The following is a 15,499-nucleotide window of genomic DNA, read 5'->3' as shown; positions in this document are numbered from 1 at the left end:
ACGTCGAGCGCACATTTAGTACATTCAAGGCTTTTCTTCGCGAAAATCGAATGAAAATGCTGCCAGAAAACTTCAAAATGCATCTTGTGGTTCAATGTTACTACAACTATACAGATTAGGGCTGTGCGATTATTCGATTACTCGAGCAAGTTGGTTAATCAATTATTCGGTTAATCAATTACTCGAGTAATCAGCGATGGAAAGATCAGGTGGAGAAGGACTTGGCTTCACTTGGCGTTTCCAATTGGCGTCAGTTGGCACAGAGGAGAAACGACTGGCGTGCTTTGCTGAACTCGGCCAAAATCGCTAAGGCGGTTACAGCGCCAAAAAAAAGAAGAGAAGAAGAAGAATTTCCTTGTACTAGTTTTGAATATATAGGAAAAATTTTGGAAGATAGGGGGGAGGCTCGGGCACCGCTTTGAGCGACCTCTAAATATTTTTTGATTTCAAAATAAAAAGTAAGGGTATATTTTTTTCGGTATAGAAGAATCCTAGGGGTTGAGAGCATAAAAATTCCGACTTTACTTTTTCACATGCATTTTTGGAGGTACAGTGAAATAACTCCCAAATGGAATAAGTCCCAATGAAATAACACCCAATGAAATAAGTTGAAATAAAAATTACAACAACACCTAACTTAAAGCAATGAAATAACTCCCAAAGAAGGAAATGAAATAAGTCCCAATATTTTGGAGTTATTTCATAATGAAACAACAAGTCCCAAACAATTTGAAATAACTCAAAAATACATAAGTTCCAAGAAAAATTAAATAATCCCCAAATTTTGAAATGCTATTTTCCTACTCCTCTTCTCCATCTTCTTCAAGATAAGAGTGATCTTCAAAAATATCTCCTTCGGGCTCCATTTCATTAACAATACTGTTTTTCGGAAACACCAATTTCCTTTTTTTTTTAGTTCTGCCCAAAGCTCCACCGCTATTAGCCAGCAATTCGAAATCTCGGGACTTGCTAAACTCCTCTGTTTGTAAAATTTTGACAAATTTCTAAAAGTTTCTCTGTTTGGATATCATTTTGGCCAGCGCTCATTATATCCTTCGACGGCAGATGTCTTTCATGTCGGTGTCCCAAAAACTGACATTCCGTGTCGTCCAATCTGTGTTTGATATTAATAAAAAACAAAAAACAAGACTTATACTAGTTATACTAGTTTTCTTTAGAAGTGTTATTCTTATACTAGTTTTCTTTAGAAGTGCTTACTTTCGTTAACCATTGCTTTTCGAAGTATTCCAAAAAGTTCATAAAATGGAAATGACGCTCGAGGTTTTCTATATCGTCCTTAATTTTCTCAAACTATACGCGCGGCAGGCAACCGAGGAAGTTATACAAGCTTGTAGTATTCCAATGATGCCTTACTGTCTTGTCGAATGAGACAGTTGCTTATGTTTTGTTGTTATTTGGTGTCGTACCGCCTGGCATAAATGAAACCAACAGCCGCATAGTTTTGAATCCGAAAATAAGGCCTTTATAGCCCTTCCTAGGCGCGCTTCAGGTCGCATAGGTCGCACCATTTAAGTTCAAAACATTAGAATTGATGTAATTGAATAAATGTGCATACCTATTTGTACTGGAAAAACCTAGTAAAAGTAACACGAAATTATTTCCCAACCTCGTCATTATATATATGTGGCAACTCTGTTGTCGACACAACTTCCAACAGCACAAATCACAGCCAACGAAACCTTAAGAAATGTCAAAATCTTTTCATTCATTCGCTTTTCATCTTTTTCCCGACACTTGTCATCCTAACCTAATAGTTTTGTAAGTTTTGTAATTAATTAATATAAATTAATAAAGAGAAGTAAAACCTACAACTGGTGACCCCGACGCACAATGGATGGCGACAGCAGTGTTATACAAGCGCCAGATTCGAGGAGTATGCAGAGTATGCACACACTTTCACTGCCGAAGCTGCCTCTGCCGGCTTTGTCAGAAAGCAACATCGAGGCATACTTCTACTCCCTCGAATTCTGGTTCGAAGCATCTATGGTGATTGGAGACACGCGAAAATACAACATCGTTTTGGCAAGTGTGCCTCCACATCGGCTTATCGAGCTGCGAGCAGCAATCGAAGCAGCGCCTACCACAGGGAAGTACGCGTACATCAAGCAGAAGGTGGTCGAGCATTTTGGTGACAGTGAGCAGCGCCGCTTGCAGAGGGTGCTCTCAGAAATGCCTCTCGCGAACAGGAGGCCAAGTGAGTTCTACAATGAGATGAAACGCGTGGCGGGTACATCTCTGATTGACGGCGTGCTTCTGAACCTTTGGATCGGCCGATTACCTCGACATGCACGTGGAGCAATTACAGCAGCAGATGTTCAGCTGGCTCAGAGGTTAAGAATAGCAGATTCCATTATAGAGTCTTTGAACGCTTCCAAGGCGGAAGTAGCTGTAGTTTCGTCGACGCTGGGTGATTTCCAGCAAATTCAGAAAGAAATAGCAGCACTTTCACGCGATGTCCACCATTTGCTAGACAGCCGCAAATCACGTACGAACTCTTGTTCGCGTTCACAATCACGTTCTCGTTCCCGTTCTCGCAATAGCGCACACGATGTATCACGGTATCACGCCACCTACAAGGAAAAAGCTAACAATTGCCGCAAACCATGTGCTGTTGGTAAAAAGCTAACCTCAACCAACGAGAAATCGCAATAGGCCAGCTCAGCTGAACTCTGGGAGTTAGGCGAACATTCCGAGAACGAAAATACTTCACGACTGTACATTCGAGATTCAACCAGCAATATTCAATTTTTAATAGACACGGGCGCGGACGTATCCGTCGTCCCAAAAAGCCTACATTCAGCTCGAGCTACGCCTACATCAATGAAATTGTTCGCCGCCAATGGCACTGCCATAAATGTTTACGGCCAAGTTCTAATAAAGCTTAGTTTAGGTTTATGCCGTGATTTTTTTTGGAATTTTTTAATTGCAGACGTAAACCATGCAATTATAGGTGTAGATTTTTTAGCAAATTCCAACCTCATTGTCGATGTGAAGCGCAAATGCTTGCACGATGGTTTGACTTCACTTAAAGCTGGGGTCAAAACGTTTGACGCTGGCACGCGTTATTCCAATATTCTGAAGCACTTCCTGGAAATAACACGTAGTCCCAAACCTGGAGAAAAAACGAAATCAATGGTAGCGAACCGCATCGAGACAACCGGTCAACCCGTGTTCGCAAGACCCCGCCGCTTACCTTCAGAGAAACTAAACGCCGCCCGCGCAGAATTTAAAACCTTGTTGAAGTTGGACATTCGCCGGCCGTCGTGCAGCAGTTGGGCAAGTCCACTGCACATGGTCAGGAAAGCGGATGGATCTTGGAGACCATGCGGCGACTATCGCGCATTGAACGCCAACACCATGCCGGATCGTTATCCGCTTCTGTATTTGCAAGATTTTGCTGCTATACTTAACGGAAAAACCATATTCTCCAAAATTGACCTTCAGAAAGCATTCATCCTGATGACGTAGCCAAAACGGCGATTACTACGCCTTTTGGACTCTACGAACTCACTTACATGACCTTCGGCTTGCGCAACGCGGCGCAAACCTTTCAGAGGTTAATTCACGAGGTTTTGCGAGGTCTAGACCTCGTTTTTGCTTATCTGGACGATATTTGCATCGCTTCGACAACACCCGCAGAACACGAGCAGCACTTGCAGACAGTTTTTCATCGCTTAAAAGAAAATTGCCTGACGATTAATGTTGCCAAGTCACAATTTGGCGCGACGGAGCTAAACTGTCTCGGCCATCGTACCACTGGCGAAGGTATACTCCCGCTTTCGGATCGTGTAAAAGCACTGGTGGAGTACCCGCTACCCACAGTCGCCAAAGAGCTCAAGCGATTTTTGGCCATGTTGACAGTTCCTGCGCAATGACAGTTCCAGCTTACAATGGACAGCAAAAACTATACACTGTTTCGAAGAGTGTAAGAAACGACTAGCTAACTGCGATTTACTTGCGCATCCGTCACCAAACGCCGAACTTTCATTATGGGTTGACGCCTCTAATTTTGCTGCAGGTGCCGTCCTAAACCAGATTACCAATAATAAGGTGGAACCGCTTGCGTTCTTTTCACGCAAATTTTCCGGCAAATTTGCTGTCTAGATACAGCACCTATGATAGGGAGCTGACCGCCATGTACTTAGCGACACGTTACTTTCGCTATCTAATCGAAGGAAGATGCTGCCATATTTACACCGATCACAAGCCTTTGACTTTTGCTTGTAAGCAAAAGCTCGATAAGGCGCCAGATCGACAGGCGCGTCAACTGGACTTTATCGGTCAAATCACAACAGACATCAGATTTGTCGAAGGTCAAAGTAACATCGTTGCTGATCTTCTTTCCCGCATACAGCGGAACAGTGTCGATTCAGAAGTGGTCCAAACCGAATGAAGATCGTGTTCGACAAATCGACGCAGCTCCCATAAACTACGACGAGCTAGCGGAAGATCAGAGCCACGACGAGGAACTCAGAATGTTTCTGGATGAAGGTAGTACCAGTTCGTTAAATCTTAAACGTTTTGCTCTTCCTTTCAGCAATAGCAGTGTTTACTGTGACATCTCCAACGACCGTATACGACCGTTTATAACACGGAAATTTCGCCAGCAAGTTCTTCGCGCCACTCACGGCTTATCGCATCCGGGTTCAAGAGCTACTGCAAAGCTCATGTGCGACCGCTTTGTATGGCCTGGAATTCGTCACGACAGCATCGAATTTGCACGGACCTGTGTAAACTCCAACGTAACAAAATAAGCCGTCATGGAACAGCACCCCTTGTAAGAAGGGACCTACCTTCACAACGCTTCGCCCACATCAATATCGACGTGGTCGGACCATTTCCGTTAGCAGATGGATGTCGATACTGTCTGACTATTATCGACCGCTTTACGCGTTGGCCAGAAACTATTCCTATCGCCGACTCGACGGCATGTACCGTGTCACGAGCGCTAATTAACGGCTCGCTTCTTCACTGCAAGGAGCCTAGCCCTATCCCCTGCGAAATCCTCGGCAACCCTTTTCACCACCTGGACGAAGGTCAGACNACGTCAGGAGGCATCTTTACGAACTGACAGACGAAGTCCAGAGGTATATTAAACAACCTCTGGACCCGACAACCTACCGACAGGCCCTCAACGGCATTCACAGGGAATCAGTCTCAAGTTATGTAGACTCCCGCCCTGTGAATGCCGTTCTAGGCACACAACCACCGGACGTGGACGGGACAGAACTTTGTCTGCCTCGGGAGACCCGCTCAACAATAGCCCAACTTCGCTCTGGCTATTGCAGCAGGCTCAACAGCTACCTGAGTAGAATCAACGAGGATGTGCCCAACCAATGCCCGGCATGTGGAGAGTCGCCACATGACTCCCGGCACCTCTTCACATGCCCTGAGAATCCCACTCAGCTAACGCCCCTGTCCCTCTGGACAGCCCCTGTGGAAGTCGCACACTTCCTGGGCCTCCCCTTAGCTGAAATAGACGACAACGATGATGGATGAGCCGTCCCGAACGGGACTTAGTAGCCGCTACAACAACAACAACAACAACGGCTGGATTGCGCGATTTGGAGTTCCTGTCGATATCACTTCCAACTTGAGACGACAATTCATAGGCTCAGTATTTCAGGAGCTCGTGAAAGTATTGGGCGTCCATCACTTACGCACAACACCGTACCATCCGCAATTAAATGGGATAGTGGAGCGGTGGCTTCGGACGTTAAAAACGTCAATTTTGTGTCACGACACGCAGAGATGGACCGCGTACTTGCCAATAATACTATTGGGGTTACGTTCCACGTTTAAAGACGATCTAAAGTGCACAGCATCAGGGCTCGTATATGGTACGACGCTTAGATTGCCTTCCGAATTTTTCATTAACGACGACCAGAGGACCGAATCCGAAGCCGTACAACAACTTCGCCATGCCATGCGAGACATACGGCCCGTCGATACTGCCTGCCATTCTGTTCGGAAGCCTTTTGTTCATCCGCAACTGGAAACTTGCGACCAGGTTTTTGTGAGAGATGACCAGATAAAACCATCACTGTCGCCACCGTATTCGGGTCCGTACAGGGTTGTGAGACGAATGCAAAAGTACTACGTAATGATGTGAATGGTAGGGAAACAAAAGTTTCGATCGATCGTATGAAACCTGTTTTTTTGACACACGACCAATAGTAACATTCCGACGCACTTACTCCGAAGGGAGTACTGTGGCAACTCTGTTGTCGGCAGAACTTCCAACAGCACAAATCACAGCCAACGTAACCTTAAGCAATGTCAAAATCTTTTCATTCATTCGCTTTTCATCTTTTTCCCGACACGTGTCATCCTAACCTTTGTTAATAGTTTTGTAAGTTTTGTAATTAATTAATATAAATTAATAAAGAAGAAGCGCGACGCAGCCCATGATGCGCCGCCAACCGCCGCCAACCGCCGCATCGCGCCTTCCTCCCGCGGCTATAACTCACTTTGTCATAATATTCATTATGGAGCAAAATCAATTGTTTTAAACATCCGAACGGTACAATTGAAAATATGCCATCGATTAAAATCTTTTTATTGTTGTTGTTGGGAAAGTTTTCATCGATCAGCTTGACAATCAGATCCAAAGACGCAGTGCGCAAAGTCCTTCCGAGTCGTGGCAAACTTTAAAAAACGCTGTTTTCTCTTGGCCCTCATGCAAAGTAAGTCCAAAGTTATTGAAAATATTTTCCTTGTTAATCATATTAACTGTAGCATACTGTATTTGAACATATGTACATATGTATCTAAACATACATAACTGCTAACCTATTGTATTACAATATGAGTTCTCAATAAAACAGTCTGACGTCACAACTCGAAGAGTACAGAGTTTATCTCGTGCGGAAATACCACATGGCGCTGCGGACATGTGCACAATAGCTAAAACAGTCACAAATTAAAAAATTTAAATTAAAATTTACGAATCAAATTAATTTAACAGCAAAATAAAGTGCAAGACGATAAAAGTGTAGTTAAAATTGCTTAAATGAGAACAAGAGCACGCGCAAAGAAAGAGGAAGAGGACTCAAAAAAATCAGATGATTCAAAAAAATCTGTCTTGGCACTAAAAAATCACAATTTTTTTAAAAAAGAATCCACTCAATACTAGCAGTCTAAAAAACTAAAACCTATTGCAAAACTATTGAAAGTTGAAGAAAATAGAAGTGACTACTGTCGAAAAACAAGTTCACAAAATACAAATATCAACATGGCCGAATATTTACGACCTGTTGAAAAACTTAAATTTGATGGTAATATGAGTGAAAATTGGCGCAGATTCAAGAGCAACTTCGACATATTTTTAAATGCTTCTGGAATTGCCAGTAAAGCAGATCCAACAAAAATCAACACCTTCCTAAACATGATTGGCGAAGAAGCAGTTGAGGTGTTCGACTCCTTCAAGTTGACTGAAACCCAGAGCCAAAGTTACGCAGAGGTCGTAGCGGCATTTGAAAAATTCTGCACACCAAAGAAAAATACCGTCTACGAAAGTTTCATGTTATCAACGCAAACAAAAGGAAGGTGAGCCATTTGACACATTCTTGATGGATATCCAGCGGTTGATACGGAGTTGTGAATTCGGGGATAGAGAGGAAGAAATGTTGTGTGACCAAATTGTCATGAGCATTGCCGACAACAAACGACAGTTACGGCTACTGGAGGTAGCTGACTTAACATATACTTCGGCAGTCGACAAATGCAGAGCAAACGAAGCGACAAGAGAGCAATCGACTACAATGAATAGAGCAACATCTGAGGTAGACGAATTGAGAAAAACGCAAAACAACGGCAATCGCCGGCCCAACTTCAGATCAGGTACACAACACAATAAAAAAAAGAACGGGAATGGAGTCACGGGCTCCAGCAAAAGCGACAAACAGCAACGTCAGCAGTATGAACAACAAAAACAACAATAAAAATGCTGAGACCGGAATTATTAATTGTAAAAAGTGTAATTTAAGCCACAGAGTTCGACAATGCCCGGCTTATGGGAAAATTTGTAACTCATGTTCTAAGCCAAATCATTTTGCTAATGCTTGCAAGACAAAGAATGTATCACGACTTAGCTTTGGAATTGAAGACTTTTATATCAGTTCTATTGAAAATGTAAACACTGCGGAGTTTGAGCATGGTAGGACTTCCCCCTGGTCGGAGAATATTGCTGTTGTTGGTCGTTTAATCCACTTTAAAATCGACACAGGTGCGCAGATAGATATATTACGATTAAATATTTTGAATAAAATGGACATTAGGTACAAATTGCAAACATCGAATGGAAAATTGCGGGAATTTTGTGGACAAATAATTAGGCCAATTGGGACGTGTTCTTTGCTTTGCAAATTCAGGAATATGTCGAAAATACTTTCATTTGCTGTCGTTGACATTGACGTCAAACCGATTCTAGGCTTAAACTCGTGTATGCTTTTTAAAATTGTTAACCCGTCGTTCAAACAGCCCACGAAAACGACTGCTAATAATTTATGATTAGATGAAATTAATGTTGATAGAGAGTATATACTGAAAGAATATGCTGACTTATTTAATGCGTTAGGATGTTTCGAAAAATAATATAACATTAAGTTAAAACAAGATGCAAAGCCAGTTGCTCGAGAGTCCAAACTATTAATTAATAAAATTAACACCGATAATAACGTCAGCATGGAAATCCAACGCAGAATCACTCTTGTCAACAAGTGCTACTTTGGACTGAGTAGACAATTCAGGAGTAAAGTCCTCTATCGACGTACGAAAACCACACTGTATAAGTCACTCATCATGCACGTGCTGGTATATAGCGCAGAAGCATGGACAATGACAACATCCGATGAGGCGGCGCTTGGAGTGTTTCGAGAGAAAGACTTTTNCGACGGCGAGTACCGCAGACGATGGAACGATGAGCTGTATGAGCTTTACAACGACATAGACATAGTGCAGCGAATTAAAATACAGCGGCTCCGCTGGCTTGGCCATGTCGTTCGAATGGACACCGACGCTCCAGCTCTGAAAGTATTCAACTCGGAACCCGCTGGTGGTAGCAGAGGAAGAGGGAGGCCCATACTGCGATGGAAAGATCAGGTGGAGAAGGACTTGGCTTCACTTGGCATTTCCAATTGGCGTCAGTTGGCACAGAGGAGAAACGACTGGCGTGCTTTGCTGAACTCGGCCAAAATCGCTTAGGCGGTTACTGCGCCAAAAAAGAAAAAAAAAGAAAGCCAGTTGCTCATGCGCCAAGAAGAGTGCCACTTGCTCTAAGTAAAAAATTAAAGAAAAAATTAGATGAATTAGTGGATAAAGGTAGAGAAACTAAATGAATATTCGGAATGGGTGAATCATTTAGTAACTGTTGAAAAAAAAATTCTGACAAGTCTCTGAGGCTTTGCATTGATCCGCGAGAATTAAATAATAATCTTTGTGATGAGCATGCCTATATTCCAACTTTTGCTGATGTGGCATCGAGGCTCAGCGGAATGAAATACTTTAGTGTCTTAGATTTGAAAGATGGATTTTGGCACGTAAAGTTAGACGCTGAATCAAAAAAGTTGTGCACAGTTGCAACACCTTTCGGAAATTATAAATTTACAAGGTTTCCCTTTGGAATAAAATTAGCCCCTAGTGTCTTCCAAAAAATGAACTTTGAAAATTGTGGAGACATTAAAAATGTTATCGTATACTGTAATGATGTATTAACAGTAGGCAAAACTAAAGAAGAGCATGACTTGTCATTGAAAAAGTGTTAGATAGAGCAAGAGAAAAAAATGTTAAGTTTAATGTTAATAAGATTCAAATTGCACTAGAAGAGGTGAAATACCTAGGCCACATTTTTTCACATAATCAAATTAAGCCAGATCTGAAAGACTAATTGCTATTAAAGAAATGGGACGACCGAAGAATAAGAAAGATCTTCAAACATTTCTTGGAGTTGTCAATTATATGCGGTCATTTGTCCTAAAAAACTGCTCCCTTGCGTGAGCTGCTGAAGAAAAATTCAATTTTTTTGTGGACAGAATTACACGATAAAGTGTTTACTGACATCAAGGAGTGCTTAGTAAACACAAATATTGAAGCTCCATTTGATGCTAAAAAATAAATAGCAGTACAATGTGATGCGTCCCAAAGTGGTATAGGCTGCTGCCTGTTACAAGATGGTAAACCAATCTCATTTGCATCTAGAAGTCTGACCGCAGACAGAAAAAGAAATGTTGTCAATTATATTCGCCTGTACAAAATTTAACTTCTATACGTATGGTCGTACGGTTAGGGTGGTAAACGATCACAAACCTTTGCTAGGAATCATGAAAAAAGACATTCATAAAATAGCATCAGCAAAATTACAGCGTATGAGACTGAAGCTCTTGAATTTTGATGTAGTGTTAGAGTCTGCCCCGGTAAAACTATTCAGTTAGCAGATTATTTATCGCGCTATATGGTTAATTGTAGGCAAGGGGATGAAGATAAAACAATAACTGAATCCATCTTAACAATAAACGTGAGTAATGCAAAGAAAGCGGAAATTCAAAGAGAGACCGAAAATGATGAAATATTAAAACAAGTTAAGGAGCACTGTCGAGAGGGGTGGCCAAATGGTAAAGAAAAATGTTCTGAGTTAGTTCGATACTATTATAAAATGAAAAATGATATAGTGCTAGAAGATATAATATAATGACAGAATTATCATTCTGAAATCGATGAGAAAAGATATTTTAACAAAACTTCATGAACCAAATTTTGGTAAATATTATAAAAACAATAAGTAGAGCAAGAAATTCTGTATTCTGGCCCGGTATACGTAATGAAATTGAACAAACGGTCTCACATTGTCGCGAATGTCAAATGAATTCATCAATGAATCAAAAAGAGCCACTCATTGCTCACGAAATTCCAAATCGGCCATTTGAAAAAATTGCATGCGATATTTTAGAATATAAATCAAAAAATTATCTCGTAGTTTAGACATCTATTCCAAATGGATAGAGCTAGTTAAACTTAAAGGCAAAGCAGCTCCCGATATTAATTTGGAACTATTGAAAATGTTTTCAACATTCGGATATCAACGTTTTATACTATAAAATTTATAGTTTCGGATAATATGCCACTGGGATCATTCGAATGTAGCCGCTTTGCAAAAGAAAATGACATTGAAATTTTAACGAGTAGTCCTCGGTATGCCCAATCAAATGGAATGGCTGAAAAGGCTGTTCACATTTGCAAGAGTATTCTAATAAAATTATAGTTTAAAAAACTAAAACCTCCCTATTATTATTGCCATTCGTACTGTCATCAGGTATGTAACTTGAGAATAGAAATCGCTGCATCTTTTAGGCGCATCAATATTACATAGTTACATCCCGAGCTAATAAAAGGAAGGTAAAAAAGTCAGAAAAAGAGGAGGCTGTATTAAAAGCGTTATTAGCATATAGGACGACACCAACAAAAAACATGACGCATACGCCGTCTGAACTGTTACAAAGTCGTATTCTTAGAACGAACGTTCCCATGCACGAAAGTACGCCCAAGTTATGTAGCGATGCTAGCCAACAAAAAATGAAGCAAGAAAATTATAAGAGATATTATGACAAAAATTCGAGAAAGAGAAATATGGAGCTAAAAGAAAATGAAAGGGTAATTTTTCCTAACAACAACAAATGGCAGATTGGATATGTCCTCCGAAAGCATAGCGCACCTCGATCATACGTTATTCGCTCCGATGGTATAGACGAAATACCAGGCATATTAAGCTATTTAAAAAAAAAAATCGACAACGAAAATAGCGGAACCAGGATGCAGTCCTGCCATCGAAAGGAAACACGCACTAGCGCAACTTATTACAAAAAAAAAAACTAGTTTTAAATACTTTTCATACAAATTTATGATCTATTTTATACTATAAATAATTTACAATAAGAGATACCAAAACAAAAAAAAAAAGTTCTTTATATCATTTAGTGTTCTAGGGTAGGAAGAAATAGTGTACTATTAATTTCTTAAGAAAGGGGAAGGTGTAGCATCATGTATTTGAAAATATGTACATATGTATGTAAACATATTTGCTAACCTACTGTATTACAATATGAGTTCTCAATACACAGTCTGATGTCACAACTCGAAGAGTACAGAGTTTCTCTCGTGCGCAAATACCACATTAACTACATCAGTTGGAGTCTTCGGAGATGCTGCAAAAACTTTCGCTGTCAAATATTGCAGACCACGTTTGACTTTGTTGAAATTAATATTTATTGTAGATTCCTGGTTGCTTTATTAACAAAAGCATTGTTAATCACCCAATGTGAAATAAAACATGTAAGACTATTAGCTTACCTCAAGCACACGTTTCGAAAATTTTCCCGGATTCCGCTGACAGCACTAGGAGCGCCTAATATACTTGTGCCATCTAAACATTGATTAAGTTCCGTTGATCCCTATGGTTATGTTCAATGAAGTCTATGACCCTACGACACTGCCCGTTTTCCAAAATCACTCGCGACTTGCAACTTGTTTCGTAACACGTATAATATATCCTACCTTTAGCTTCAGATTTTTTTAATTCTTCTTTTTATTTCTTCTTTTGCCACTCATTATTTCAAACGCAAGACTTGAAATTTTTTTGCACTTTTTGCAATCCTAACAAGAACTGATTGCGTACGCATTGTTTAAAAACAAATAACTCATTGTTTTGCTACAACTTACTTTACAACAGTTTTAGAAACTGTTAGAAAAACGTCGAAATTGGTTAAATTATAATTTTAAGAAAAATGAAACAAGTCCCAACAAAAGTGAACTAACTCTCAATGCTTAAATTGCAAACAAAATGAAATAAGTCCCAACAAAAATGAAATAACTCCTAATGGTAAAAAAAAATTCGTTGGGATTTATTTCATTACGAAATAATTCTCTACAAAAAATTGTGAAATAAGTCCCAACGCACTGGAAGTTATTTCATAATGCAACAAGTCCCATTTTGTATGGAAAATATTTGGGAGTTATTTCACTTTTTTTACTTAATTCATTTGAGAGTTATTTCACTGTACCCTTTTTGGACGCCCTTGTGTGCATAACTCAGTGGTTAGCGCTTCCGACTTTGCACATTGATGATGCGGGTTCGATCCCTGCTGAAGTCTAGAAAAAGTAGTCTGATGAGGAGATGTGGCGATCTCCGAAATAGCAGCTATACCTTCTACCGCTTAGACTTTGTTGCCTTTTCCATTTTTCCTAATAAACAAAGCTCGATAACAGTTTTACTTTCAGTTTTTTCTTCAAAAAAACTAACTTTTTCTACTTTTTTAAATGTTTTTCTCGGCAGAACTTTTTTTTTCAGGAACTTCATAACTATTCAAAAGCTACCCAGAACAAAAATTTTACTTTTTCGACTTTTACGAAAAAAATATTGTTTTGACGAAATTTTGCAGAACTCTCTTTTTCCTTCTCAGGAACTCTACAACTATTGAAAAGCTAACCAGAACGGTCATAATTTTTTTTTATTTTTTTTTCAAAATTCAACTTTTTGACTTTTTGGAAAAAAACTAATCTTTTTTTCGGAGTAAAGTTGCAGAAGTTTTTTCCCCCTCAGTATTAAAAAGCTCTTTAGAACAGTTTTTTCAAACATTCAACTTTGTCGACTTTTTTGAAAAAGTTTTTTTACGAAATTTTGCAGAACTTTTTTGTTCCTTTTCAGGAACTCTAGAACTTTGAAAAGCTACTTGGAACAGTTTTTAGTGCCTTTTTACATGTCGTATGCTGCGTGAATCTGGCATACACAATTTATTAATCACTTTTTTTTGTCAAAATATCCAGAACTTTTTTCATTTTCAAGAACTCTAGAACTATTGAACAGCTACTCTGAACAGTTATTTTGACTTTTTGCGCCATACCGCCTGCCAGCTTCACAGACATAAGAAAAACCTTAAAGTAGTTTTGTAGGGAATTAAATTCTTTACACAGATAGTCATACATCAAACTTTATAAACCAACTCTGTGTATCTTAGAGCCAATAAAAGTGATTTTTTTCTAAAATTTATATTTTGATTTACTGTTAAACACTGATTTAAAAACTTTTTGAGAAGAAAAACTTATATCGTTACTTATGAAGCAAAATAGTTTTCATACTTTCATTGATCCCCTTAACGTATTTTAAAAGATAAACATTATTTTACTTAGCTTAGAACAATCAAAATAAAAAATAAATTTTCTATTATTTTTCATTTACAATTTTAGTCAGCTTAAAAATTTCTAAAAACCTATTAATATACTATTGCAAAGATTCTCATTGCTCATGTCACTAGCATAGGTAGGTACATATTAGGGATGTTAGTTTTTTCGATTTTCACGATCCCGGGATTTTCGGGATGTCGTTGGTTCAATCCCGGGATCCCGGGATCAGTCCCGGGATTTAGATATTTACTATTTTTCAACAACTTAACATGAAAAAATTGCATCAACATGGTTTGAGAAGCTCTCCTACCATATAATAACTAATAAGTAAACGGGTGTGGAACGTAGTTTTTTATTTAACGTGAAAATTATTTCATAAGTAACAAAACGAAAGATAGTAATTAAATTTATATGCATTTAATAATACCTTAGCGTCTACATATCTGATAGAGTAATTTAAGCTATGTCGAAAAAAGCTCGATGCAAAAAAAACTTGAAGTCAAGCAAGTAATTTTTAGCAAAAAAAAAACCGACTTAAAAATATATATATATATCTATATATATAGATCTACAGATCTACAGACACTACCTTTCCGATGCAAAAAGAATTATCGAAATCGGTTGACGAGGTCCAAAGTTATGCGGTAACATCCTTTTTTGGAAGTCGGTTAAAAATTTATTTTCTGGTTGAAAGGACCTCATAATACCAGGTTGCGTATTTGAACGCACATGCGCAGCACATCCTAAAATTTTACGCTCACACACGTGTGCTGTGCATATAAAAAATTTAAAACTTGCTCACAGCACATGTGTGTGTAGGGATGCAAATTTTGGGGAGTAACATCGATACCAGAAAAACATCGATATATCGATGGTTTCCGATGTTTCAAAAGTTGTTAGGTTGTAGTCACATTAAAAGGAAAATTTAATACTTTTCAATTCAAACTCTCTGTAATTCAATTAGAAATATACTTACATATGGATGTATATCCCTGTATTTATTTACCACTCCTTTACCCTTCCTATAAATAGAATAGAAATGCATGCCGTCGCACAGTGTTTCGACTATATGGAGGCAGGTGGAAATAATAGTAAACCTGCAACAATTTCACTGAAACTTGACATGTGCTCTAGGTTTACTTAGAAATAGGGAATTATGAAATTTGGTAAAGATGGAATGATTGCCACGCCTTCTACTCTTGTGGGCGGAAACATTAAATTTCATCCTATTTCGATGAAATTTAGTTTGTGCTCACTTTTTTATTAGAAAAACTTAAATATGAAATATGGGGAAGATTGGATCACT

At 39.1% G+C, this 15,499-nt stretch overlaps 1 long non-coding RNA gene across 1 annotated transcript in view; it reads left to right on the top strand.

Annotated features, from left to right (window-relative positions):
• Positions 1-12,445: 12,445 nt before the first annotated feature.
• LOC108372519 (uncharacterized) overlaps positions 12,446-15,499 on the top strand; it is a 17,515-nt gene continuing 14,461 nt past the window's right edge. Inside the window, exon 1 of the long non-coding RNA XR_001848865.1 lies at positions 12,446-12,456. This is a non-coding gene — a long non-coding RNA (uncharacterized LOC108372519). The remainder of the gene's footprint in view (positions 12,457-15,499) is intronic.

This window comes from Rhagoletis zephyria, unplaced genomic scaffold, assembly GCF_001687245.7.
Source record: "Rhagoletis zephyria isolate East Lansing unplaced genomic scaffold, Rhagoletis_zephyria_1.1 Rzeph_scaffold_05832, whole genome shotgun sequence".
Taxonomy (NCBI): domain Eukaryota; kingdom Metazoa; phylum Arthropoda; class Insecta; order Diptera; family Tephritidae; genus Rhagoletis; species Rhagoletis zephyria.
This window is presented reverse-complemented; position numbering and strand designations above follow the sequence as displayed.